The 26,971-nt window shown below is 51.8% G+C and overlaps 1 protein-coding gene and 1 long non-coding RNA gene across 3 annotated transcripts in view; one reads left to right on the top strand and one right to left on the bottom strand.

Annotated features, from left to right (window-relative positions):
- The window catches only part of LOC138503033 (uncharacterized), a 282,445-nt gene that overhangs the window by 153,631 nt on the left and 101,843 nt on the right, over positions 1 to 26,971 (bottom strand). The gene's annotated exons all lie outside the window — the stretch shown is intronic.
- Positions 20,556 to 26,971, top strand: part of ZBTB8B (zinc finger and BTB domain containing 8B) — a 133,647-nt gene continuing 127,231 nt past the window's right edge. The window contains exon 1 of the mRNA XM_069622469.1: positions 20,556 to 20,654. The gene's annotated coding sequence lies outside the window, so the exon portion shown is untranslated. The remainder of the gene's footprint in view (positions 20,655 to 26,971) is intronic.

Raw genomic sequence — 26,971 nt, 5'->3', positions numbered from 1 at the left:
TCCACTCCTTCCATTCCAACCACTCCTTCCGTTCCATCCACTCCATCCGTTCCATCTAGTTCATCCGTTCCATCTAGTTCATCCGTTCCAACCACTCCTTCCGTTCCATCCACTCCGTCCGTTCCATCACTTCGTCCGTTCCATTCACTTCATCCGTTCATCCACTTCATCTGTTCATCCACTTCACCCGTTCCATCCACTTCACCCGTTCCATCCACTTCATACGTTCCATCCACTTCATCCGTTCCATCCACTTCATCCGTTACATCCACTTCATCCGTTCATCCACTTCATCCGTACAGCCACTTCATCCGTTCCATCCACTAAATCCGTTCTATCCACTTTAACCGTTCCATCCACTTCACCCGTTCCATCCACTTTGTTCGATTCATCCACTTCATCCGTTTCATCCACTTCGTTCGATTCATCCACTTCATCCGTTTCATCCACTTCATCTGTTCTACTAGGTTTCTCTGTTTTAATTACATTGGCTGATTTAGTTTTCTTTTTGTTCGATCGGTCTCTATGCTGGATTGTTATTTTTGATTCAACAACCTTGATTTCTGTTTATTGTGGTTGTTTGTTCTGTTTGTGCTTAGAGTCGATTTTAAGCGAAGAGCCACGTTTTCAGTAATTTGCGGAAAGACATGAGGTCTTCGGTGAGTCGGATGTGGTCCCAAATAGAGGTCAGGGTGGTTTTGGTTCCGTGTCGGGGTCTGAACCCTGACTGAGCGAGGTCTAGGAGATTGTTGGCTTCGACAAAAGTGTTTAGTTGGGAGTAAGCAGTTCGATCGATGAGTTTAGCAAGGAACCTGGTGTTTGAGATGGGGACGGTAGTTTGTGGAGTCGAGAGGGTCGAGGCACTTTTTTTTTTTTTTAGGAGGGGTTTGACGTTAGCAGTTTTGAACGCGTCGGGAAAAATTCCTGAGGAGAGGGACTCGTTTATGATGGTTCTTGCGTATTCTCCTGCGCAGGTGGATGTGAATATTTGAGGGTTGAGGCTGGGCAGGGGTCTAGCGGGGAGCCGGATGGTTTCTGGGCAGAAAGAAGTTTGGTAAATTGGTCAGTTGATATCGGTGTGAACGAGTCAAAAGTCGGGTAGGTTGTAGTTGCAGACGGAGGGTTGGCAGGTGGGGTGGGTGGATTGTGCGGTGGGGGCAGGAGGGCCAGTTTGTTGATTAGGGAGTTTGTTCTTTCAAGAGCAGTGGTGTAGGAGTGGAGAGAGAGTGAGTCGCAGAGTGATTGAGAGGGGGTTGATTGGGTGGTGGTACATGATGGTTTGGTGAATTCAAAGATGATTTTGTGGAGTTCTTTGCTGGGGTTTCTACAGTTGAGGATTCGAGAGTTTTAATGGGCTTTTTTTGCTTTCCGGATTTCGGCTTTGTAGCAGCGGTGGTGCTGTGCTAAGGTGGATCTGCTCAGGGTGGTTTTATCTTTCCGCAATTTGCGTTCGAGGGATGTACATATTTGTTTTGCAGTCTTCAGTTCTGGTGTAAACCATCTTGGAAACGGGCCATGGCGAGCGGATGATTGGTAAGTGGGCGTGAGTGGGATTAGTGAGATGTTGAGCCATGTGTCAAAGGTGTCGGGGGTTAACCTTACATTGCGTGCAGGGGTAGGGGGGGAGACAGGAGGAGCGCGTCAGCAAGGTCGTGAAGGATTTTTAGTTTCTTTCAGCATTTGCGCAGATTTGGAGGTTCTGATTCGGGTACGGGGACGGGGTGGGTGGGTGAATGCTGAAAGGGACAATTAAGTGATCGGACCAGATGACAGGGGTGGTGGTTTAGATGTATCTGGTCGTGGGAGCTGAAGATGGCATCAAGGGTGTGTCCTTTACAATGAGTTGGCCCATTTATGTGGGTACGGAGGTTAATCGCGTCTAGGCAGTCGACCAGAGAGTGGGTCATTGGGTTGGTCGGGATGTCGAGCTAGATATTGACATCTCCTAGAAGAGTGAGGGTGGGATGGTTTAATTGGATGGTGGTTATCGAATCGCATAGATGGCTTGAGAATTGTCTGTCGTAGCCAGGAGCTCTGTAGATGATTAGGAAGCTGTGGGAGAACGTTGAGGGGAGGGATAGTTTGAGGAGAGGCGATTCGCAGGAAGGGCTGGTTGGCTGGCTGTCGGTGATTGAGGCGGAGAAGTGTGACTTGAAGGCGGTTGCTACTCCTCCTCCTCTAGAGGGTCGGTTAAGTGGTATGAGGGAATAGTCTGGGGGAAGGCTTCATTGGAGATAGGGGCAAAGTCGTTGGAGAACCAGGTTTCTGTGATAAAGACTAGGTCTGGTTTGTCTGAGGTGAGGAGGTCAAAGATGCTGTGTTTGTTTCTTGCTACAGATCGGGCATTAAAAAGAATGCAACTTACTTCGGTACAGGAGGATGATGTGGAGGTTGCAGAGGTGGAGGTTGTGAGGGGTGGGGGAGTGGGCCGGATGTGTGGTGGGTGGAGGGGGGTGTAGGGAGGGGGTGGAAACTGGGGGGTGGCAGAGGGGGGATGGTCGGTGATCGATGGGAAGAGTAGGCGGGTGGTTGAAGTGGTGGTTGTGGGGGGGTTGGGTTGGACGGGTGTGTGAGGTTGGTTGGAATTGGGTCAAGTGATTCAAAAATTGGGTGTAGGCGTTTGGGAGTTTCAGTTGTGCTTGGTGAGAAGTCAAGGGAGAGGGGTTTGATGCAGGGTGAGGAAGGGGGAGGGTGGTGGTGATCGAGAATGGGAGATTGAGGTGGTGGGTCGAGACAGGAGTGGCGAGGAGTAATGAGAGATTGAGGGAGACCAGGTGCGTTTCCCTTTCAGGGTTTTTGTTGCAGCTGGAGTGTGAGAGAGGGTAGGGGGGGGTCGAGGGTGAAAGGAATGCGGCTACTGTTCTTGCCAGGGCGAGACGTGCAGTTTTTAGAGAGAGGAAGGAGTGGGGTGGATGTTTAGGGGAGTTGATGAGAGGAAGCGGGAGGGGGGTGGTGGCGTGGCTGGGTGTGCTTTGGAGGCAGGGCGGGTTGTTTGTTGGGGGAGCCGGGGGTGCGGGCATGGTCTTGGAGGGGATGGGAGGAGCAGGGGTCTTAGGATGGTTGGTTTGCCATCGGGCTCCTCTGGCTTGGTGTTTGGATAGGGGTTGGGGGTGCGGTGGACAGCGAGTGGGCTGAGAATGTGGTGGCGGGTTGGCTGGTTTAGGATGGGTTGGTTCTTCTGTCTTGGGTGTTCGATTGGGAGTGGGCTGGGGATGTGGTGGAGGGCGGGACGGTTTGGGGAAGGGGGAGGGGAAGTGGGGTGAGGGGGAAGGGAGGCGGGCGTGAGTGTGTCTCTTTCAGCGGACCATGGTGGGCCGGGTGGACTCATGGCGTGGCTAGGATAGCACTATTCTATGGTTGGCATTGGATGCTTTTGTTCACAGTTTCAAGTTCAACTATACCACAGGATGGTATTATTCACACTTTCTAAAGTTCAAGTTCAGTTATACCACAGTTAGGGACATAGTGGGCCTCATTCCGAGATTGGAGGTAGCCATGGCGCTAATGGCGCCATGGCTGCCTCCAATAACGGTACCGAGTCTGACCTCATTCAATGGGGACTTACCGGTCTAGTCGGACCTTTGCGGGACCGGTAAGTCCCCATTGAAAATACCATTCCCCATTCCCATTTGAGCCCCCCTAGGGCTCAATGGGAATGGGGAAGGTGCTAATAACGGTGCCGTTATTTTCTCCCTAGACCCTTTGCGGCTCCCGCTAAGGCTGCCTGGAAAAACCAGGCGGCCTTAGCGGGACCAGCAAAGGGACCTCGGAATAGGGCGCAAAGGGATTACCGGAACCGGAGTCCTTACCGGTGTCGGTAATCCCTTTGCGCCAGCCTCGGAATGAGGCCCAGAGACTTAAGCATGCACAATCAGGCAGGATCCTTCAGAAACTTTCAAGCACCGACCTGTGTTCCAAGCCACTTTTATTCTTACATTTAACTATAACTTTAAATCCACATTTAAAAACGCACCCCCATTTATCTTTTAATGTTGTATATGAAGACTGGTGATCCGCACCAATTTCATTTGAAACAAAAAGTGTTGGAAATAATTGATAGTCGACAGCGTAAAGCTCCCCCTAATGTTTTGAGTCATTAATTGAACCTGCATCTCCTTTTGCAGACTAGTTGTATTGGCACCTGTGACAGGGAAAAGCAATGTATTTGGTGACAAGGCAAGTGACCTGGCCTTCTCAAGTGGGGATAGGAACCAACCTCAGTCGGGGGTGAAAGGCCTACTAGGGAGTAATCCAGAGCCAGTCCTATCCCTGAGGAGGACAGTGGCATTTGAGAGGGTCCCTGTTCCCAACCCCCCCTTGCCCCAGCATGTTATTATGCAGAACTGATTTGCCTCACACCATGACTCCTATAAAGATGCTTGACAGCCCCTTTCCTTTTCTAGTAGTGTGAACACACAAGAGAGGGGATGTAGCCAAGAGCATCAAAGTGAAAACAGCCCGCGGACGCAACAGGGTGAGGTCATCACGTTCCTATGCCATGACGCCCAACGTACTACCTGGAACCAGTGTTTTCCCACGCTGACACATTTTAAAGAGAACGGGACGACGACCAGCAAGCGCTCCTCAAGTTCGGATTTTCTTTGTGTGAATAGCCTCGATGTTTCTTGTCTCTGGTTCTTGTTGCTGGCTTTTGGACCCTCTGTTTTCTTTGGACCCTGGATGGCTGACTGGATTTCCCTCTTGGAATGGTTGCCTTCTACATTGGATGCCTTGGTTTTTTTTTTAACTCTGCTTGATTTAGATTGCTGCTGGATTGCCTTTGGATACCGTTCTTGGGAACTGTGTTTGGCTTTTACTCCTTGGATTTTGGATTCCAGGCTCTACTTTTTTGTGTGCTTTTCCTGAAGTGAAGTTGTATTATTTCCTTAGTTTCTGCCCGGGTTTAGGTCACGACGTACTTTGACTTTTTGCGCCAGTTGGCTACTAACGGGGGGCGAGGGGTGAGGGGCGGTTTTCCGGGCCTATGTACTATCTTTCCACTGGTAGGGGGTCTTCGATTTTTCTTAGGTTCAACTGTGTTATTGATCCCGTCTAAAGTTAGGAAGAGCAATGCAGGATTTGGAGGGAGGTGATTGTTTCTCACGGGGCCTTATACCTACTGCTTTGTTCTATTTTGTTTTGTCGTTCTCTCACTTTTAACTTGGGAGTGGATTCCTGCCTGCCTTTTCACTTGAGCCCCTGGCCTTTGTGTTTATCTTATATCACGAGAACCACGCTCTCAGGAGAAAAGTCTCCCTGAAAGGCGTCCTGTTGCCTCCGTAACATTCCTATGCAGAAGAAGTAACAGGTTCACGACAGCAGATTGACGAGTCTGGGAAGTAGCCTCCTGTTCCACCACGGCAGAAAACCCTGCTCCTCGGATAAGAACGAAGAAATAGCAGGGTCTCCAGTAGCCAGAAAGGAAACGCTTCAACGTGACCTTGTTCCCTCCTAAACATACATGGAGGTTCTTCTCCGGGCCCTAGTAGATGGCCAACTTGCCAGCAGCCATCAAAACCAAGAGTCCTGAACAGCTCTACAAGAGTCCTGAGAGACGAGAACACCCAATAGTCCCCATGATGATCCTACAAAAGCTGTGCACTGGAGAAGACCCCTCCGGACCCCTCCGCTTTACTTATCAATTTTGAGAGAGTTGCTGAAACAGCCGCGTGGCCCAGTGATCACTGGGACACACATATAGCTCCATTGTTTTATAGGCGGGCCCAACAAACATTTCAGACATTAAATCCCAATGTAAGAACTGCAGATGATGATTTACAGAGAGGCTTCCTCGAGGCATCCTCGAGCGATTGGGACAAGACCGGGAGCATTACAGATTTCGCCTCTGTCACTCCCTTACACCTACATCAAGGTGCAATTCCTACCGAGTGAAGGACCTGCGCAGCAATTGCTGTCAGACATGACTTATGAAGAGGTGAAAGACATGTTGATTCTGGAGCAGTTTAAACTCTCTGCCTCCCTGTCTACAGAAGTCATATCGCAGCTCCCTGAAACCACCTCGGAGGAGGAAATAAAAACTGCTAATGCCAACCAAAGGGCCATGTGTGCCCGGGAAACCAGTGTGGGACTGAAGAAGCCAGGTGACTCAAGGCCGACGGGGCAAGAAAGGGAAAAGAGTCCCACCATTAGGAGGCTGGGCCCCAGAATCCCGACTGACTCTGAAAGCAAGACAAGGACACCTACTACCCCAGGTGGGCGAAGACCCAGACCTCCACACCATCTAAAGAGCATAAGGAAAACAAGACAAGGACACCTACTACCCCAGGTGGGCAGACTCCCAGATCTCCCACCATCTCAAGACCATACGGTGTTATGTTTGTGGGAAGCTGGGACACTTGGCCCAACTTTGTCCAGAATAACCAAAAGAATAATCCATGGAGATTGGATATCGTCACCCAAGTCCGCGTTTCTCCAATGAGACAGGATCAGCCGTGTGGTGTGGACAGACGATCCAGAGTACCTGCCAAATCTACTCCCTGTGGAAGAGGATGGGCCTGAGCCAGGAGCCTGGGCAGTGTGTACCGCAGGTGCGACCAACCAGATGTTCCATATCCATGTTACAATACAAGGTCTCCCGTCTAAGACCCTCCTGGACTCAGGGAGTAAGAAAACCCTCGAGCGAGCTGACATGATCGCCCAGGAAGATCTATACCCAGGAACCTTGTCTCAGTTTATATGTGTTTATGACGACATAGATCTGTACCCCAAAGCAATGAGGGTGGTGGCAGTTGAGAGGGTCCCCGTTCTAAGCCCCTCTTGCCCCAGCATATTATTATACACTATTGATTTGCCTCACACCATGGCTCCTATACAAGATGCTTACTAGAGTCTTTCCATGTCTTGTAGAGCGAGTATACAAGAGAGGGGACAAAGCCAACAGAATCAAAGAGGGAACAGCCTTCCAAGGCCCCGCGCTGTCCGTGAGCCATCCTAAGAGGCCTGGGCCAATCCTCCACTACGCAGTGATGCCGACACCCCACTGCTGCAAGAGGAAGACCAGCGGCGAGAGAGAGAGAGAGAGAGAGAGCTGGTGGAACAGCCATGCCTTGGCTGCAGGAGAAGCTGCCCAACACCCTCTAGCACTGGCAGCAAGGCATCGCTGCTGGCGAGGCCTTTCCTAGAACACCATGGGCTTTACAATAGGTTCTTAAGCCCCAAAGAGATTGTACATACCAAAGGGGGGTCCACACCTAGCCCCCCAAACACCGACACTAAATGCTATGGGTCACCCCCATAAATCAACGACATGCCCCTGGGGAAAAAAGTCACGTGGCACAGTTTTGCTGATCTTGCCACACCCCAGGTGGGAAAGGCAGGCCTAAACTGATGAGGAATACGGGTAAAATGGCAGGAAGGAAGGAAGGAAGGAAGGGAGGGAGGAAGGAAGGAAGGAAGGAAGGAAGGAAGGAAGGAAGGAAGGAAGGAAGGAAGGAAGGAAGGAAGGAAGGAAGGAAGGAAGGAAGGAAGGAAGGAAGGAAGGAAGGAAGGAAGGAAGGAAGGAAGGAAGGAAGGAAGGAAGGAAGGAAGGAAGGAAGGAAGGAAGGAAGGAAGGAAGGAAGGAAGGAAGGAAGGAAGGAAGGAAGGGAGGGAGGGAGGGAGGGAGGGAGGGAGGGATAGGAAGGAAGGAAGGGAGGGAGGGAGGGAGGGAGGGAGGGAGGGAGGAAGGAAGGGAGGGAGGGAGGGAGGGAGGGAGGGATAGGAAGGAAGGAAGGAAGGGAGGGAGGGAGGGAGGGAGGGAGGGAGGGAGGGAGGGAGGGAGGGAGGGAGGAAGGAAGGAAGGAAGGGAGGGAGGAAGGAAGGAAGGAAGGAAGGAAGGAAGGAAGGAAGGGAGGGAGGGAGGGAGGAAGGAAGGAAGGAAGGAAGGGAGGGAGGGAGGGAGGGAGGGATAGGAAGGAAGGAAGGAAGGAAGGAAGGGAGGGAGGGAGGGAGGGAGGGAGGGAGGAAGGAAGGGAGGGAGGGAGGGAGGGAGGGAGGGAGGGATAGGAAGGAAGGAAGGAAGGGAGGGAGGGAGGGAGGGAGGGAGGAAGGAAGGAAGGGAGGGAGGGAGGGAGGGAAGGAAGGAAGGAAGGAAGGAAGGGAGGGAGGGAGGGAGGGAGGGAGGGAAAGAAGGAAGGAAGGAAGGAAGGAAGGAAGGAAGGAAGGAAGGAAGGAAGGAAGGAAGGGAGGGAGGAAGGGAGGGAGGGAGGGAGGGAGGGAGGAAGGAAGGAAGGAAGGAAGGGAGGGAGGGAGGGAGGGAGGAAGGGAGGAAGGAAGGAAGGAAGGACGGAAAGAAGGAAGGAAGGGAGGGAGGGAGGGAGGGAGGGAGGAAGGAAGGAAGGGAGGAAGGGAGGGAGGGAGGGAGGGAGGGAAAGAAGGAAGGAAGGAAGGGAGGAAGGGAGGAAGGGAGGGAGGGAGGGAGGAAGGGAGGAAGGAAGGAAGGAAGGAAGGAAGGGAGGAAGGGAGGAAGGGAGGGAGGGAGGGAGGAAGGAAGGAAGGAAGGAAGGAAGGAAGGGAGGGAGGGAGGGAGGGAAAGAAGGAAGGAAGGAAGGGAGGGAGGGAGGGAGGAAGGAAGGAAGGAAGGAAGGGAGGGAGGGAGGGAGGGAGGGAGGAAGGAAGGAAGGAAGGGAGGGAGGGAGGGAGGGAGGGAGGGAGGGAGGGAGGAAGGAAGGAAGGAAGGAAGGAAGGGAGGGAGGGAGGGAGGGAGGGAGGGAGGAAGGAAGGAAGGAAGGAAGGAAGGGAGGGAGGGAGGGAGATGTGTAGAGGCGATCTCTAGAGAAGGTGAGGTATTGGTTAGTGAGTGCAATTGGTACTGTGTGCGTGATAGCGTGAGGAGTGGTGACAGGTGAGATAGTTTCATGCACTAGTAATGGAAGTGTGACTCTGTAGCAGGGGAGCAGTGGTAGTAGTTGGAGTATGGTGGAGTGGTGGTGTGGAGGAGGGAGTACTAGAGCAGAGGAAGGAGTGGGAGTGAAGAGGAGGGAGTAGTGGTGAATAAGAGGGAGGAGTTGAGGCAAGGGCTAGAAGGAGCGAGACTCTTTGGAGGTAGAGAGGGAAGAGAGTAAAGGTGGGTGAAGTTGGATGAAAGTGTAGTGAAAGGGAAAAGGAGGGAGAGGAAATCAGTATTGTGTTAGGAGACTGACTCAAGCAGGATGTCTGAAAGGCACAATTCCCTATCACTGTAGAACACTAACCACTGCGGCAAAGCCAGTACTCTTGTAAATGCCGCCCAACCATCTTGCTGTTCTGAAAAACAAAGTGTATGGTCCTTGGCCGAGGACATGGTTCGTGCTGGAAGTGGTGCTTATTTGGAGTAAAAAGCTCAAGGGCAACCTCTTTTCTGCATGACATCTTTTGCTTTTGGGGTGAGCTGATTACTGCTGTGCAAAAGGTACTTTTTTGCTGGTGTGCTTCGTTCCTCATCTCCACCAGGTCACCCAGTGCATTTCATGCAGAAACAGAGGGTGCAATAGAGCTCTAGTAAGCGCGTGCAGAAGTAGGCCAGAAAGCAAGCTGCATCCAGAGACCATATGCTTTGTGTGGCTCTTTCAAAAATAGAGCCTGGCCACCAAAGATGGAGTCTCTATGGTCTACCAGTTGGGGCTGGGAACTTGCGTGTTGGCCGTCCTTGGCCGGGGCATATTCTCATTTTTTCCTATTTCTATTGTGCCGCTTCCGCTTCCGCAGGTGATATCCCCAGGGCTGTAAGTGGGCTGGGTCTAGCCGGGGCTCAGTCCAGGAAGTCTATGAAAATTGCCCCTAAATTGGGGCTCTGCCAGAGCTCCCCAAATGGACCTCACCAACCCGATTCCCTAAGTTAAATTCTAAGATGATAGGTGACAATACTGCCTTTCCACAGTAGATGTCACTATAAGCCAATGTCACAATCACATCAGCCATTATCTAGGACAGAAGTAGAATAAATAAAATACCGTGTGATTTCTGCAACGTCCCTTGAAGTCCAGCGATAGGAGTGATCTAATAAACATGGATGTTCTTGAAAGGAGGGAGGCATTGATTGGAACGTGCACGACATGGTTTGATTTCATTTTGGTTTTTCATACCGCACGAGCAGGCCTCGGGCATGAAAGCACGCGAGGATACGTAGAATACCAGGTGGGCCTGGAAGGCTTAAGGGGGCTGATAGGATGAAGCAACAGTATATCTACACATTTCTTTTTTAGAGACTTCATTTTTTACTTGAAAATGCTTAGATCTATGGAGCAAATTGTATTTCATGCTTCGATATCTTTATTTCGTTGATTTTTCAGTGCACGTATCGTGTTCCACGTGAGACCCCTTCCAACCAAGCACAAAAAAGCCCCTCCTCAAATTCCATAACTTGCGATTCTCAGGCTGTGCTCGACCTTTCTTAGGCCCCCACCCTAAATATGACTTTGCAACACGTTAGCCCCCATCCTCCCAGCTTGACTTATTGTCACACTTAAAGCACGGGACATCCCGTAAGTATGGAGGAAACCAACAGGACGCGGGAGGATACGCTGTTATCCCAAAGTTCTCAAGTTTCCCAGCTTCATGCGGGAGAAAACCGTCCAGATCCGTGCATTTTCTTCGAATTCTAGAAATTGGATTGTTCTCTTTTCCATTATAAATTTAAGAATACAAATCCCAGAATTCCAAGAAAAAACAGGACTGGGTGACCAGATCTGCGTAGCCTCTGGGATTTCCCTGCAGGCACCAGGTTTTCAAGCGTTTTCTCCGGGGGACAGAAATGTTGCCTCAGCTGTCCGAGAGGGCGAGAAGGAAAGATGTTATGTTATGTTAGCGGTACTTATATAGCGCACCGTCACCAACGGAATTGGTCCCCAGGCGCTCTGGCGGATCTGTAAACAGAAAGGAGGGCGGGTAGGGTTAGTCGGGAGGAGGGGAGTAGGAGAGTGGGAGAGGTGGTGTGCTGTTGGCAGCTTCAGCTCGGTATACACCGGGTGGCGGGCTTTGGTGCAAGTATCGGATCAGACGAGACCTCGCGTGCTGTGGGTGCTGTTTATGTGTTTTTGCTGTGTGGGTTAAGTATGCAGAAAGTCGAGGGTTGGGTTAGTGGAGTCAGTATCCTGATGCCGGGTTTGTTGTCAGGTACTTCTGGTTCCGTTCAGGCTGTATCCCTGTGGGTGGGGTAGTTTCTGGTTCCTTGTGGGCGTCTCGCTGTGGTGGTGCTGCGCGTAGATCCAGCTTTATCGTAGTGAGTATTGTATGGAGTGCCTACCATTTCCTACCATGGAGCGATAGGTGTGTCTGAACCTTTTCTTCGGGTGTGGTACTGGGTTGGTAATATCCATTCTCTTATTGTCTAATGTGACCCTGGTCGGTTGAGGCTTTGAATGGTTCAGGGTCGGAGTGCTGTTGATGGGGTGTCCTAGTGTATCTGTCTAGGTCAGCTTGTGTATTCAGTCGCTAGTTTCCTCCTGCCATGACTATCTTTAAGTCGGTTCTTTGGTTTCCGTGGGGTGACTTCCTTGGGCTATTATTTAGTTGTAGTTATTGTGTGATAGCGCATTGTGCTTCCCGCTGCATCTTGGTGGACATTATGTGGTGTGGGTGCTTATTCTGTTTCTCACCCTCTGGGTTGGTGCTAATTTTACAGGGTTTCCTGTCCCCTTGCTATCTGCCGTGATTAGGTCTGTTGTGGGTGGTTATAGTTTAGGGTCATGGTCCTATTGATGAGTCGTCCAGGTGTTTCGGTCCTTTGTCTTGCTGCGTAGTCGGTTTTTGGTCCTATTACGGCTGTCTCCCGGTAAGTTGTTTGGTATGTCGTGGGATATTTTCCTTAGGATTTTCCATTGGTTGTTTGGTGTGGATCAGGGCCTGTCTCTTCGTTCATCGATGTTTTAGTTGTGTGTGTGCCTCTGTGGCCGGGCTTTCTAGTTATGACGTGAAGAGCCAGGTTTTCAGTAGTTTCCTGAATAGTAGGTGGTTTTTTGTGTTACATATGTACTTTGGGAGGTCGTTCTAGGTTTTCGGGGCTTGGTGAGAGAAGGAGGATCCTCCAGGTTTTCTTTTGTTGTAGGGTTTCGGATCCAGGCAATTGTCAATGCTTGATATGAGCGTTCTTGTTGGTTGGTGTAGACACAGTTTGTCTCTCAGAAACTCAGCGCCTTGGTTGTGTATTGCTCTATGCGTGATGCACATTGTTTTGAACTTTATTCGTTGGTTTATTGGTAGCCAATGTAGTGTTTTCAGCGCTGGTGCAGTGTGTTCTCTTCGGGGTAGTTTCAGAAGCAGTCTGGCTGCTGCATTTTGTATGTGTTGTAGTTTTGTTTAAAGTCGTTCAGGCATGCCTAGGTATAGGCTGTTGGCGTAGTCTACACTGGACATGATGAGGGCGATGATGGTGGTTGTTTTGTTGGCAAACGATAGGAACAGTAAAATCCTCTTTGCCGCTCGCAGGAGGAAGAAGAATTTCTTGAGGAGAGCATTTACTTGTGGCTCTAGTGTGAGATTATTGTCCATCAGGACCCCCAGGTTTTTTTCAATCGGCCAGGGTGCTGGGGTTGTCCCAAGTTCCCTTGGCCAAGAGATGAAGTTGTTTTCTGCTCCCCTTTTTGTGGCGATCATTATTTCTGTTTTGTCTGGGTTGATTTTGAGGCTGTTGGATTTCATCCAGAGGAATACATTGCAGAGGCAGTTTTCTAGCATTGAGTTTATTTCCAGGTTGTCTTGTATTTTGAAGATTATTTGTGTATCATCGGCGTAGTTGTAGAAGGTGAGGACGTGGTTTTTGATGATTCTGATAAGTAGATATAGGTAGATTTTGAATAGTAGGGGGGAGAAGAATGATCCTTGTGGTACTCCGCAGGGAGAGTCTCTCGGGGTGGATTTGAAGGGTTTCATCCACATGGTTTCTGTTCTGTTTGTTAGGAAAGATTTGATCCATAGTAGGGCGGTGTCTGTTATTCCAAGACCTTCCAATCTTGTTATGAGGGTGTTGTGGTTAACTGTGTCGAATGCTGCTGACAGGTCTAGGAGTATCAGGGCAGTGCTGTTGTTCGAGTCTGCGTTCATTTTCATATCATCCCATATTGAGAGAAAAGCTGATTCTGCTCCTCTCATTGGTCTGAAGCCAACTTGTGCCTGGTCCAATAGGCAGTGCTCTTCTATGAATTCTTGGGTCTTTTTGTATATGTACGTTTCGAGCAGCTTGGCTGTATACGGGATGTTGGAGATGGGTCTGTAGTTGGAAAGGTCCTCTACGTTTCCCGCTGTATCCTTAAATAGTGGCCTGATGAGTGCAGTTTTGAATGCTTGTGGCACTTTCCCAGTTGCGATTGAAAGGTTAAGGACATTCCTGGGTTATTCCATGGGCGCTCCTTGTTTAAGAATTGATTTGTATATGTCTGGCGGGCAGGGGTCTTTGGGAGGGTTCCATGTAATAATGTCGCCACAAAAATCTCGCCATGCAAAAATATCGCCGAAAAAAGGCCGTTTTTTGTGGCGACATTATTGCATGGAACATGCGGGGGACACCCCCGCAACCCCCAAATTTGTATTTTTTTTGTTTTTTTTAAAAAAAAAATGTTTTGCCCCTGTCCCCATATATATGGTCACCCATATAATATTGCCACAACCTTTTCCCGGCAATATTATTTACGGCGACCATATATATGGGGATAATATTACCTGATACCTTCGGGAGACCCTGACTTAGTGCTTTCATTCACCAGTTTGCCGAATGTCTCCACTGTTATTTCTGGAAAGCTTCGTAGTTTGTTTGGGTGTTCTTCCTGAATGTAGGGGGGATCGTGGTTAGATCGGGAGGTCTGCCTTGTATCGTTTGTTGGATGCTGGTGATTTTGTTTTTGAAGTGGTCTGCAAGGTCATTGCATCGTTTCGTGGACGGAGTTGGTGTGTTGTTACATCCCGGGGAATTTTTAATTTCATTTATGATTTTGAAGAGCTCTTTTTGGATGTTTGGTGCTTCAAAGGTTCGGTTGTCGTAGTGTTTCCTCTTCACTTTTTGTATTTCTTTTTTGTATGCGTGGTTGTGTTGTAGGAATTTCAGCTTGTTCGCAGCATCGTTTTGTTTTCTCCAATCAAGTTCTAGTCTTCGGTTTTTCCTTTTCATGGTGCTAAGTAGTGGTGTGAACCATTTTGCCATTGCTCGTATGTGAGAGGGAGTGAAAGGCTTTTCTTTGGCGATGTTGTCTATAGTACTTATAACCCAGGAATGCAGCAGGGCTACTTTTTTGTCCAGGTCATCTTCTTCCATAAAAGTTGGGTGTGGTTTGCTGAGCTCCAGGAGTTCAATTAGGTTGGATTTTTTGATGGTTCTCCAGTATCTTTTTCATGGTGTTGGGTGTTTCGTCTGGTTGAGTGTTTATTGGAGTGTTCATTTTGATTACAAAGGGGATGATGAGGTGGTCGCTCCAGAGTATTTGAATTGGGGCTGCCGTGGTAAGGAGTTGTCTGTTCGTGAAGATTGCGTCAAGTGTATGCCCTGCTGAGTGAGTTGCTCCTTTGACTAGTTGTTGAAGATGAGACTTCCATTGCCTAACAGGATTCGAACCTGTGCCCTGCAGGTTGTTGTCAGGAGTATTTAACTCATTGAGGTACATTGCATGTAAAGGGTTGCACCAGTGTTTTTGTCCGCTGACCTGAAGCCTTGCCATATACCTTCAGGGAAGTAGAGAAATTGTGTGCACAGACGTGAAAGGGGCACCACAATGCGGCAGTGCCGTCCACGGACCTCGCAGCTTTTGTTACAGTGATAGGGCGATTGGAGCATATTATTTTGCATTCTGCCAGATGTAGTCTCCCATCAAGATTGTGAGGAAAGAAAGCTATAATTTTTGCTTAACATAGATGTTTATATATTTGTCAGTTTGGTTTATTATGATTTGTTTACTTTTCAAGTAATCTCTTTGCAACAGACTATTGTGTGCTTGGATTGCAAGCTGCCACTTCCAGCTTGCAATCACTCTCCCAACTTGTCCCAAGGAAATACATGGTCAAGTCCCTAAGTTGCAGAATGGTGTCAAAATCCATTTTCACCTCTTAATTAAAGTCTCTGGAACCGATTCTGAGCTCATGACCAAAGAGTGTGGAAATACAACATTCCCCCCTCCCGTTTCCAGCACCACCCCTCTGAAGTGGGTGCAAGTACTGGAGGGCAGATGTCATACTTTCCAGCAGCAAAAGCTGCTAAAATCACTCGTGATGGAAATGTGCTCCAGTGCCATTGTGAGCATGTCTTAAAAGACAGCCACTTTTCTAATTTAAGAAGTTTTAAACTAAAAAGGTGGTGATAATCACTGATGTGGTGCATTAATGGTAGAATATTCTCTGACGTTATGTTGCAAGAGTTTCTGGACGGTGCGGCTGGTTCTTGAGAGTGTGGTATGTCTTGGGTGTTGTTTTTGGGTATGGTGAACAAGATAATGTGGTGATGGTCTGGCAGTTATGGTCTGGCAGCAAGTCGAGTGTTCGATCTTTAATGTGGGTGGGGCTAGTGATGCGGTGGGTGAAACCAGGTGCTTCAATGGTGTTGGCAATGGTAGAGACTGTGTCGTCATTTAGATCATAGAGGCCCAGGTTGAAGTCGTCAATAAGAATGATTTTAGAGGAGGGCTTTGTGATTGCTGAGAGAAGTTGAGCCACGTCTTCTTCAAATGAGAAGATTGCTGCGGGGGGCCTATGTATGTGATGGATAGTCACAGTGCTGGAGTGGGTTAGGGACAGTTTAGTGGAGTGCAATTCACCTGACTGAAACTATTGGTAGGGAATTTCTCTTAAGATGAGGTGGTTTTTGCCAATGAATGCCACTCCTCCACCTTTGGCACCCTGCCTGATCTGAAGATAGTGTAGTTATCAGGGATGGCCAAGGATAGTGTGGAACCCACTGATGCATGGAGCCATGTTTCGGTTATGCCTAAGAGGTCTAGGTTGTTTGTCATGATGAGGTCAGCGATGTCTAAAGCATGAGCTGGGAGTGATCTAGCGTTAATGAGGGTTCCTTTGAGTGTAAGATCTGCTGGGTTATTAGTAACAGGTACTGTAGGCATGCAAGTCGGGATAACTGACGTCTATGTGGTGGTGGCCATTGTGGTGATGGCCGTTGCGCAGGAGATGTCGGTGCTGATGGTGTGATGAATGGGGTCAGTCTGGTTAGATGTAGTGGGTATCACTTCATTGGTAGAAAGCTTTGTGTATCAACGTGTAGCTATAGGATGGGGTAGGTGGGCTCTCCTGCTAGTAGGGAGGGGTGTTCTCGAATTGAGGTGTGTTTTTCTCCATGTTAGTGAAGGGATCGTGGTGGTTTGTGGTGGTGATGGGGTTGTAGCTGAGTGCAACGGGGGCTGTATTTGCCTGTCAGGAGTGGGCTTGGAGGGCCTGGGATGTTAGACGAAGGCTTGAGTGTGCTGTACTGGTGGGTCAGAGGCTTGAGTTGGCAGGGTTTGTGATTCTGGTGGCTGGGAGTTAGGAGGCCCGGAGGGATGGTCATGTGTATAGGTGGTAGGAAGAGGTCGGGGGAGTGGTGTCAGATTCAGGTAGGTTAGGTGTCATCCATAGGGTTATAATGTAAGTAGGATTGGGGTTGTTATGGTGGCAGGATATGGCTGAGCTCGTAAGGGGTGTCACGCGGACTAGGTCGTTCTTGATACGTCTCGACATACTTCATGTGCAGCGATTCATGGGAGCAATGATTGGTGAGGTCTAGTAGCTGCTGACTATAGTCGTTAGGAATATATGTGGGTATCAAATAGGGTTTAGGCAAGTGTGTATGGTGTGTAGCTGGGTTGGGTACTACTGGCTAGTGGTGTGTAGGTTTCGCTAAGGTACTGGGCACTAGTGGAGCCGTGTGTGGGTTGATGCAGCGTTCGGGTCTCTCAATTGTGACAGATTCTGGGGAGTTGCTAGAGTTAGGGTCTAAGGCCCATACGTATAATGCAATGTAGTTGGCTAATAGGAGACCCAGGGCATACAAGTAAACAACACCAGGGTGGTGGTCGGGTCACATAGCAGATCATAGGGGCAAGTAGATAAGGATGGCTTTTGCAGCGAGTGGTAATCTCACGTTTAACATAATATAATGGTATGCATGCAAGTATACGATTCGCTGTGAGCGGTATCAGAGATATCATGGCGCAATGTAGCACAATAAAGGAGCAAACTAGCAAAGTTACAATTCAGTAGGATTGGCAGAGAGATCATAGCGCATTTAGCACAGTATAGGGACATGCAGGCATGGAAATATTGCGCAGAAAGGGACTCTGGCATGAGGGACTGGTTAGGCAAACTGTAGTTCGGGAGGATAGCTCAGGGGCAATGTGCTTGCCTTGGAAGCAAGACAACACGGAGCAACACAGGTTCAATCCCTGGGACCGCACTTAGAAACCTCTGGATATTAAGCGCATTATAAATAACCAATCATATCATATCATATCATATCATATCATATCATACTGATGTGTGTGTGCGTCAATATCTGTGGCGTAGGGCACAATTGACAACATGTGGCAGTAGAAACTTATGTTCCTCCGTAAACTGGTGCAACAAAAGGCGTGGCGTAGTTGGTGGGCATATAGTGGCCTAGAGAGTGAATAATCAGATAATGATTGTTCAGATGCCGTTGTTGCGTATGCGGCCTGAGTAATGGCCCAGGTACGTTGCTCTATGCTATGAGGCCTTGATGGCTGCAAGCTCCAACATGGTAGCAACCAGTAGTGGTGGGTGGGAGATAGGTGTCGGTATGAGATGTGGGGGGCGAGGGCGTCGCGGCAAGTCAAACCGCATAACTAGCACTGGTGTACTTGTTTGCAGCCGGTAGGTGCAAGGCCAGTAGTTAGGAAGGATGTAAGCAGAGCGTAGCAATGGGTGTGCATAGAATAATATTTGCAATGACTTACTGTGGATGGGCCGAATAGGGGTGCAGGGAACACTCGACTAGGCAGGCAGACCCTTGCAACACTGACAGGCACAGACAGGGGCCATGGATACCGGGCCTTAGAGACGCAGGGCCTGCTTCCGCCTGCCGGCATCGTGGATTGGCTCTTTAAAGCCAGATTGGGCCAGTCTGCCGTTTTTGAAAGGCGCATTTAGCATCGAAAACAGCACGCAAAAATAATGAGGGGCAGATGTAGGGTGAGCCCGGCAAAGGTGTGCCTTGTATGGCTGGAAGTGGTCATCAAGCGAAGTGGAGGGATCCCAGATTTTTCTGTACTTTGAGTCCAGTGATGCAGGCTCTCCGGTAATGTCCCATGGGCCTACTTTGTGGACTGGGAGTGGATATGGCTGCTCCTGCAGCAACGGTGTTGGTGTTAAATACAGGGAACCTCAGAAAGGAACCCACGCACAAGACAGTCCTAAATTATGTCAATGATTTTATGGTTGAATCTCCATCTTATTTATAAGGCATATGCTTTCAAGGAAAGTCACAGGGACAACAGAGCCAAAGAAAAAAACCTAAGGAGTACATGAAAATAGATTTATTATACAAAAAAACATATTCTTTAACGTATTTCAAAAATGTTTTTTACAAGTTTTTAAAAAAAACAACATAACAAAAGATGAAAAGGAGACATACAACAAAGCATATGTACATTATGATTTCAACAAATAATTGGAATAGAAAATAATGCAATAAGACAATTAGTAAAAAGAACAGAGAAAACCACAAAAAGGCAGTTGTGCCTGTTGGGTTTTAACCAGGGTGTGTAAAAAATTACCCTGGTTAGTACAGAATTGAATTATTCATAATCAACTAATGACATGTAGTTATTTGCCATATCATTGACTGCCAACGTGTATGAGAAATCATGGAGTAGTTTCCGGGGGTGCTTCCAGGAGGGAGCGGGACCCAGCAATGGGAAAAACACGTTTCGGCGGGCCTAAATAGGTTGGTGTGGTAGAAGCCTTCCTCAGGGCAGAGTTGATGTAGTCTAGAAGTGAATCCCCTATGAATCTATAAAGGACAGGGGAATGTCGTTCAGCTGCTGTCCCGGGGTGTCGGGACTCTGGTACTGCTGGTGTAGGTTGCTGAGCTTCTGCTTGCTCTGTCAGTCAAACACTGGGAGCACGGTAACAGTCGGTGCTCAGTAGGAGACAGGAAACATGTACGCCGCAGGTCAGTTCCAGGAGGACTGATGTGGCGTGAAAACGATGTGGCAGCACAATTGTAGCTTGCCTTTGCCGGTCCGCAGCGCGTGCACGGGACTTGACAGAAAGAATTCTACACAGCTTTGGAAACGGTGTTGGCGACCTGAGCTCCTGCTCAGGTATGGCTGTGATGAGGCAAGCTGCCTGGCGTCAAGTGATGTCAGAAGATGAGTCCTTTATTAATGGCAAGTAAATGTATTTTATTGGGGACGAGTCCTTTGTTCATTGAAGATAAACAATAACCAAAAAAAGTGATGGGTAGAAGGTTATGAATCAATCTTAAGCACTGGCACTGCTCTGTACAACCTTCCAGCCCTCATCTGTTTTCCAAATGTCAACCCAAGTGAGACAGGTATGTCCAGGTGTGGGTCCCGAGCCTGCTGTGCCTACAGACACAAGCTACACCACACTAATTATGACAAAACAGCCAACGCGGGAGAATGCAGCACGCACAGAGGCGAGATCTAACCCGAAAAATATATGCAGAACTAGACTAACACTAGAAGACAAATGTTTTCTTTGTGTTGTATTCATATATATTACATGCCCTGATTTGAAAAAGGCGGCCAATGCTGAAACACATGTCATCAAAAAAAAGGGCAACCATATGATCTTTTTCTTCACATTAAATCTATGTGCAAAAACACAACTGGAGCAGTTCTATGTGAGTGTTTCTTACATAATGCTGTGTTACTATAACCTGCTGTCTGGTGACATTAACACACCATCTGTAGTACAATTTCCTTGCTTAAAAACAAAAATGGCAAATCTTTTTGGCCGAGTACATCACACGCTTCCCATGAAGCTTTACCTAGCTCTGCCCCTTGGGACACGCCGACATTACCCCGGCGGGGAGAGCGTTCCCCCAATACAAGGTGTCCATTTCCACCACCGGGGAGATAAAGTATTTCTCCTCTGTAAAAGGGTCAGTGATCTGAAAAGTGGTTGTAGAGCCTCCTGCGTTTGGAAACCTCCCATAAAACAGGTTATTTCGACACACACATCTATCTCTGCGTGCGTCTGTCTCGGGGCTTTTGATTTTCAAATGTTGGCAGGTCTGTGATGGACACACTCACGGGAAACGTTTAAACGTTGCATTATTTAGGAGAACAGCGCCACCTGCTGGCCGTTTTTTTAACCTCTCAAAGGTGAGTTCCCAAATAATTAATCCCGAAGGATGAATTGCCCATGTCGCTCCTGCTCTCTTGTAATTCGTCCCGTTGACAGAAAAGAGTCCTGATGAATGTTGCTAGTCAGGGGCCCATGTTCCCCTTACCAATAATACGGTTGGGTTACCCGTAGGCGCCGTCAGTCGGGCCATTGCATGCTGGGAGTTGTAGTTCCGCGTCTACGCTCACTCCCCAGGCGGTGTGCTCACTGCGCATGTTCCAGGCTTGACAGGGAAAAACCTGCTGTTAGTGCACCGCCTTCCTCGCCAGACAGTCCTCTCCGATTGGGGCAGAACGCCGTCAATCATGCATGGGCGGGGCCGGCCGTACGTCCCTGCGCTAGGCTTGGTGGAGATGCGGAGAGGGTCCAGTTAAAAGGTGAGGATGGAGAAGCGTTTATTTCCTTATGGGGGAGGGGCGGGGGTCTGCAGGGGCCTTTGCCCCCCCTTCCGGGCTAGGGGCCTGCGACCTCAAGGGCTGGAGGCAGGATGACAACGGGCAGTACCTGGAGGGGGGGAGGGAGACAATGGACATCATCACCTGGGAGCAGAGACAATGGGGCAGTACCTGGGGGAAGGGGCAGGAGTGCATCACAGACATCACCTGGGGGGGCAGAGAGAGTCTGGAGGGGGAGAGGGAGACAATGGACAGCATCACCTGGGAGCAGAGACAATGGGGCAGTACCTGAGGGAAGGGGCAGGAGTGCATCACAGACATCACCTGGGGGGGGGGCACAGAGCCTGGAGGGGGAGAGGAAGACAATGGACATCATCACCTGGGAGCAGAGACAATGGGGCAGTACCTGGGGGAAGGGGCAGGAGTGCATCACAGACATCACCTGGGGGGGCAGAGAGAGTCTGGAGGGGGAGAGGGAGACAATGGACAGCATCACCTGGGAGCAGAGACAATGGGGCAGTACCTGGGGAAGGGGCAGGAGTGCATCACAGACATCACCTGCTCAGGGCAGAGAGCATGGAGGGGGAGAGGGAGACAATGGACAGCATCACCTGGGAGCAGAGACAATGGGGCAGTACCTGGGGAAGGGGCAGGAGTGCATCACAGACATCACCTGCTCAGGGCAGAGAGCATGGAGGGGGAGAGGGAGACAATGGACAGCATCACCTGGGAGCAGAGACAATGGGGCAGTACCTGGGGAAGGGGCAGGAGTGCATCACAGACATCACCTGCTCAGGGCAGAGAGCATGGAGGGGGAGAGGGAGACAATGGACATCATCACCTGGGAGCAGAGACAATGGGGCAGTACCTGGGGGAAGGGGCAGGAGTGCATCACAGACATCACCTGGGGGGGCAGAGAGAGTCTGGAGGGGGGAGGGAGACAATGGACAGCATCACCTGGGAGCAGAGACAATCGGGCAGTACCTGGGGAAGAGGCAGGAGTGCATCACAGACATCACCTGGGGGGGCAGAGAGAGTCTGGAGGGGGAGAGGGAGACAATGGACAGCATCACCTGGGAGCAGAGACAATGGGGCAGTACCTGGGGAAGGGGCAGGAGTGCATCACAGACATCACCTGCTCAGGGCAGAGAGCATGGAGGGGGAGAGGGAGACAATGGACAGCATCACCTGGGAGCAGAGACAATGGGGCAGTACCTGGGGAAGGGGCAGGAGTGCATCACAGACATCACCTGCTCAGGGCAGAGAGCATGGAGGGGGAGAGGAAGACAATGGACACCATCACCTGGGAGCAGAGACAATGGGGCAGTACCTGGGGAAGGGGCAGGAGTGCATCACAGACATCACCTGCTCAGGGCAGAGAGCCTGGAGGGGGGAGGGAGACAATGGACATCATCACCTGGGAGCAGAGACAATGGGGCAGTACCTGGGGGAAGGGGCAGGAGTGCATCACAGACATCATCTGGGGGGGGGGCAGAGAGCCTGGAGGGGGAGAGGAGGACAATGGACACCATCACCTGGGAGCAGAGACAATGGGGCAGTACCTGGGGAAGGGGCAGGAGTGCATCACAGACATCACCTGCTCAGGGCAGAGAGCCTGGAGGGGGGAGGGAGACAATGGACATCATCACCTGGGAGCAGAGACAATGGGGCAGTACCTGGGGGAAGGGGCAGGAGTGCATCACAGACATCACCTGGGGGGGCAGAGAGAGTCTGGAGGGGGAGAGGGAGACAATGGACAGCATCACCTGGGAGCAGAGACAATGGGGCAGTACCTGGGGAAGGGGCAGGAGTGCATCACAGACATCACCTGCTCAGGGCAGAGAGCATGGAGGGGGAGAGGAAGACAATGGACACCATCACCTGGGAGCAGAGACAATGGGGCAGTACCTGGGGAAGGGGCAGGAGTGCATCACAGACATCACCTGCTCAGGGCAGAGAGCCTGGAGGGGGGAGGGAGACAATGGACAGCATCACCTTTGAGCAGAGACAATGGGGCAGTACCTGAGGGAAGGGGCAGGAGTGCATCACAGACATCACCTGGGGGGGCACAGAGCCTGGAGGGGGAGAGGGAGACAATGGACAGCATCACCTGGGAGCAGAGACAATGGGGCAGTACCTGAGGGAAGGGGCAGGAGTGCATCACAGACATCACCTGGGGGGGTGGGGGGACAGAGAGCCTGGAGGGGGAGAGGGAGACAATGGACACCATCACCTGGGAGCATAGACAATGGGGCAGTACCTGAGGGAAGGGGCAGGAGTGCATCACAGACATCACCTGGTGGGGTGGGGGGGCAGAGAGCCTGGAGGGGGAGAGGAGGACAATGGACACCATCACCTGGGAGCAGAGACAATGGGGCAGTACCTCAGGGAAGGGGCAGGAGTGCATCACAGACATCACCTGGGGGGGGCACAGAGCCTGGAGAGGGAGACAATGGACAGCATCACCTGGGAGCAGAGGCAATGGGGCAGTACCTGAGGGAAGGGGCACGAGTGCATCACAGACATCACCTGGGGGGGGCACAGAGCCTGGAGGGGGAGAGGGAGACAATGGACAGCATCACCTGGGAGCAGAGACAATGGGGCAGTACCTGGGGGAAGGGGCAGGAGTGCATCACAGACATCACCTGCTCAGGGCAGAGAGCCTGGAGGGGGAGAGGGAGACAATGGACAGCATCACCTGGGAGCAGAGACAATGGGGCAGTACCTGAGGGAAGGGGCAGGAGTGCATCACAAACATCACCTGGGGGGGCACAGAGCCTGGAGGGGGAGAGGAAGACAATGGACACCATCACCTGGGAGCAGAGACAATGGGCAGTACCTGGGGGATGGGGGGGGGGCAGAGAGCCTGGAGGGGGAGAGGGAGACAATGGACAGCATCACCTGGGAGCAGAGACAATGGGGCAGTACCTGAGGGAAGGGGCAGGGGTGCATCACAGACATAACCTGGGGGGGGGCAGAGAGCCTGGAGGGGGAGAGGAAGACAATGGACAGCATCACCTGGGAGCAGAGACAATGGGGCAGTACCTGAGGGAAGGGGCAGGGGTGCATCACAGACATAACCTGGGGGGGGCAGAGAGCCTGGAGGGGGAGAGGGAGACAATGGACACCATCACCTGGGAGCAGAGACAATGGGGCAGTACCTGAGGGAAGGGGCAGGGGTGCATCACAGACATAACCTGGGGGGGGGCAGAGAGAGTCTGGAGGGGGAGAGGGAGACAATGGGCATCATCACCTGGGAGCAGAGACAATGGGGCAGTACCTGGGGGAAGGGGCAGGAGTGCATCACAGACATCACCTGGGGGGGCAGAGAGCCTGGAGGGGGAGAGGGAGACAATGGACATCATCACCTGGGAGCAGAGACAATGGGGCAGTACCTGGGGGAAGGGGCAGGAGTGCATCACAGACATCACCTGGGGGGGGGCAGAGAGCCTGGAGGGGGAGAGGGAGACAATGGACACCATCACCTGGGAGCAGAGACAATGGGGCAGTACCTGGGTGAAGGGGCAGGAGTGCATCACAGACATCACCATGGGGGCGGCAGAGAGCCTGGTGAGGGAGAGGGAGACAATGGACACCATCTCCTGGGAGCAGAGACAATGGGACAGTACCTGGGGGAAGGGGCAGGAGTGCATCACAGACATCACCTGCTGGGGGCAGAGAGCCTGGAGGGGGAGAGGGAGACAATGGACATCATCACCTGGGAGCAGAGACAATGGGGCAGTACCTGGGGGAAGGGGCAGGAGTGCATCACAGACATCACCTGGGGGGGGCAGAGAGCCTGGTGAGGGAGAGGGAGACAATGGACACCATCACCTGGGAGCAGAGACAATGGGGCAGTACCTGGGGGAAGGGGCAGGAGTGCATCACAGACATCACCGGGAGGTTAGGGGGGGACAGAGAGCCTGGAGGGGGAGAGGGAGACAATGGACATCATCACCTGGGAGCAGAGACAATGGGGCAGCACCTGGGGTAAGGGGCAGGAGTGCATCACAGACATCACCTGGGGGGCGGGGGGAGAGAGCCTGGAGGGGAGAGGGAGACAATGGAATCATCACCTGGGAGCAGAGACAATGGAACAGTACCTGGGGGAAAGGGCAGGCGTGCATCACAGACATCACCTGCTGGGGGCAGAGAGCCTGGAGGGGGAGAGGAAGACAATGGACACCATCACCTGGAAGCAGAGACAATGGGGCAGTACTTGGGGGAAGGGGCAGTAGTGCATCACAGACATCACCTGGGGGGGGGGCAGAGAGCCTGGTGAGGGAAAAGGAGACAATGGACACCATCACCTGGGAGCAGAGACAATGGGGCAGTACCTGGGGGAAGGGGCAGGAGTGCATCACAGACATCACCTGGGGGGGGGGGCAGAGAGCCTGGAGAGGGAGACAATGGACACCATCACCTGGGAGCAGAGACAATGGGGCAGTACCTGGGGGAAGGGTCAGGAGTGCATCACAGACATCACCTGGGGGTGGGGGGGCAGAGAGCCTGGAGGGGGAGAGGGAGACAATGGACACCATCACCTGGGAGCAGAGACAATGGGGCAGTACCTGGGGGAAGGGGCAGGAGTGCATCACAGACATCACCGGGAGGTTAGGCGGGGACAGAGAGCCTGGAGGGGGAGAGGGAGACAATGGACATCTGGGAGCAGAGACAATGGGGCAGTACCTGGGGGAAGGGGCAGGAGTGCATCACAGACATCACCTGGGGGGTGGGGGGCAGAGAGCCTGGAGGGGGAGATGGAGACAATGGACAGCATCACCTGGGAGCAGAGACAATGGGGCAGTACATGGGGAAGGGGCAGGAGTGCATCACAGACATCACCTGGGGGGCGGGGGAGAGAGCCTGGAGGGGGAGAGGGAGACAATGGAATCATCACCTGGGAGCAGAGACAATGGAACAGTACCTGGGGGAAAGGGCAGGAATGCATCACAGACATCACCTGCTGGGGGCAGAGAGCCTGGAGGGGGAGAGGAAGACAATGGACACCATCACCTGGGAGCAGAGACAATGGGGCAGTACCTGGGGGAACGGGCAAGAGTGCATCACAGACATCACCTGGGGGGGGCAGAGAGCCTGGAGGGGGAGAGGGAGACAATGGATATCATCACCTGGGAGCAGAGACAATGGGCAGTACCTGGAGGGGGGGAGGAGTGCATCACAAACATCACCTGGGGGGGCAGAGAGCCTGGAGCGGGAGAGGGAGACAATGGACACCATCACCTGGGAGCAGAGACAATGGGGCAGTACCTGGGGGAAGGGGCAGGAGTGCATCACAGACATCATCTGGGGGGGGGGGGGGCAGAGAGCCTGGAGGGGGAGAGGGAGACAATGGACATCATCACCTGGGAGCAGAGACAATGGGCAGTACCTGTAGGGGGGGAGGGGTGCATCACAAACATCACCTGGGGGGGCAGAGAGCCTGGAGGGGGAGAGGGAGACAATGGACACCATCACCTGGGAGCAGAGACAATGGGGAAGTACCTGGAGGGGGCAGGAGTGCATCACAGACATCACCTGGTGGGGGGGGGCAGAGAGCCTGGAGGGGGAGAGGGAGACAATGGACATCATCACCTGGGAGCAGAGACAATGGGGCAGTACCTGGGGGAAGGGGCAGGAGTGCATCACAGACAATCCCGGGGGGGGGGGCTGAGAGCCTGGAGAGGGAGACAATGGACATCATCACCTGGGAGCAGAGACAATCGGGCAGTACCTGGGAGAAGGGGCAGGAGTGCATCACAGACATCACCTGGGGGGCAGAGAGCTTGGAGGGGGAGAGGGAGACAATGGACAGCATCACCTCGGAGCAGAGACAATGGGGCAGTACCTGGGGGAAGGCGCAGGAGTGCATCACAGACATCACCTGGGGGGGGGGCAGAGAGCCTTGAGGGGGAGAGGGAGACAATGGACATCATCACCTGGGAGCAGAGACAATGGGCAGTACCTGGAGGGGGGGGGGAGTGCATCACAGACATCACCTGGTGGGGGGGGGCTGAGAGCTTGGAGAGGGAGACAATGGACATCATCACCTGGGAGCAGAGACAATCGGGCAGTACCTGGGAGAAGGGGCTGGAGTGCATCACAGACATCACCTGGGGGGCAGAGAGCCTGGAGGGGGATAGGGAGACAATGGACATCATCACCTGGGAGCAGAGACAATGGGGCAGTACCTGTTGGAAGGGGCAGGGGTGCATCACAGACATCACCTGCTGGGGGCAGAGAGCCTGGAGGGGGCTAGGGAGACAATGGACACCATCACCTGGGAGCAGAGACAATGG

Source organism: Ambystoma mexicanum, chromosome 11 (genome assembly GCF_040938575.1).
Source record: "Ambystoma mexicanum isolate Mex_15411 chromosome 11, UKY_AmexF1_1, whole genome shotgun sequence".
Taxonomy (NCBI): Eukaryota; Metazoa; Chordata; class Amphibia; order Caudata; family Ambystomatidae; genus Ambystoma; species Ambystoma mexicanum.
This window is presented reverse-complemented; position numbering and strand designations above follow the sequence as displayed.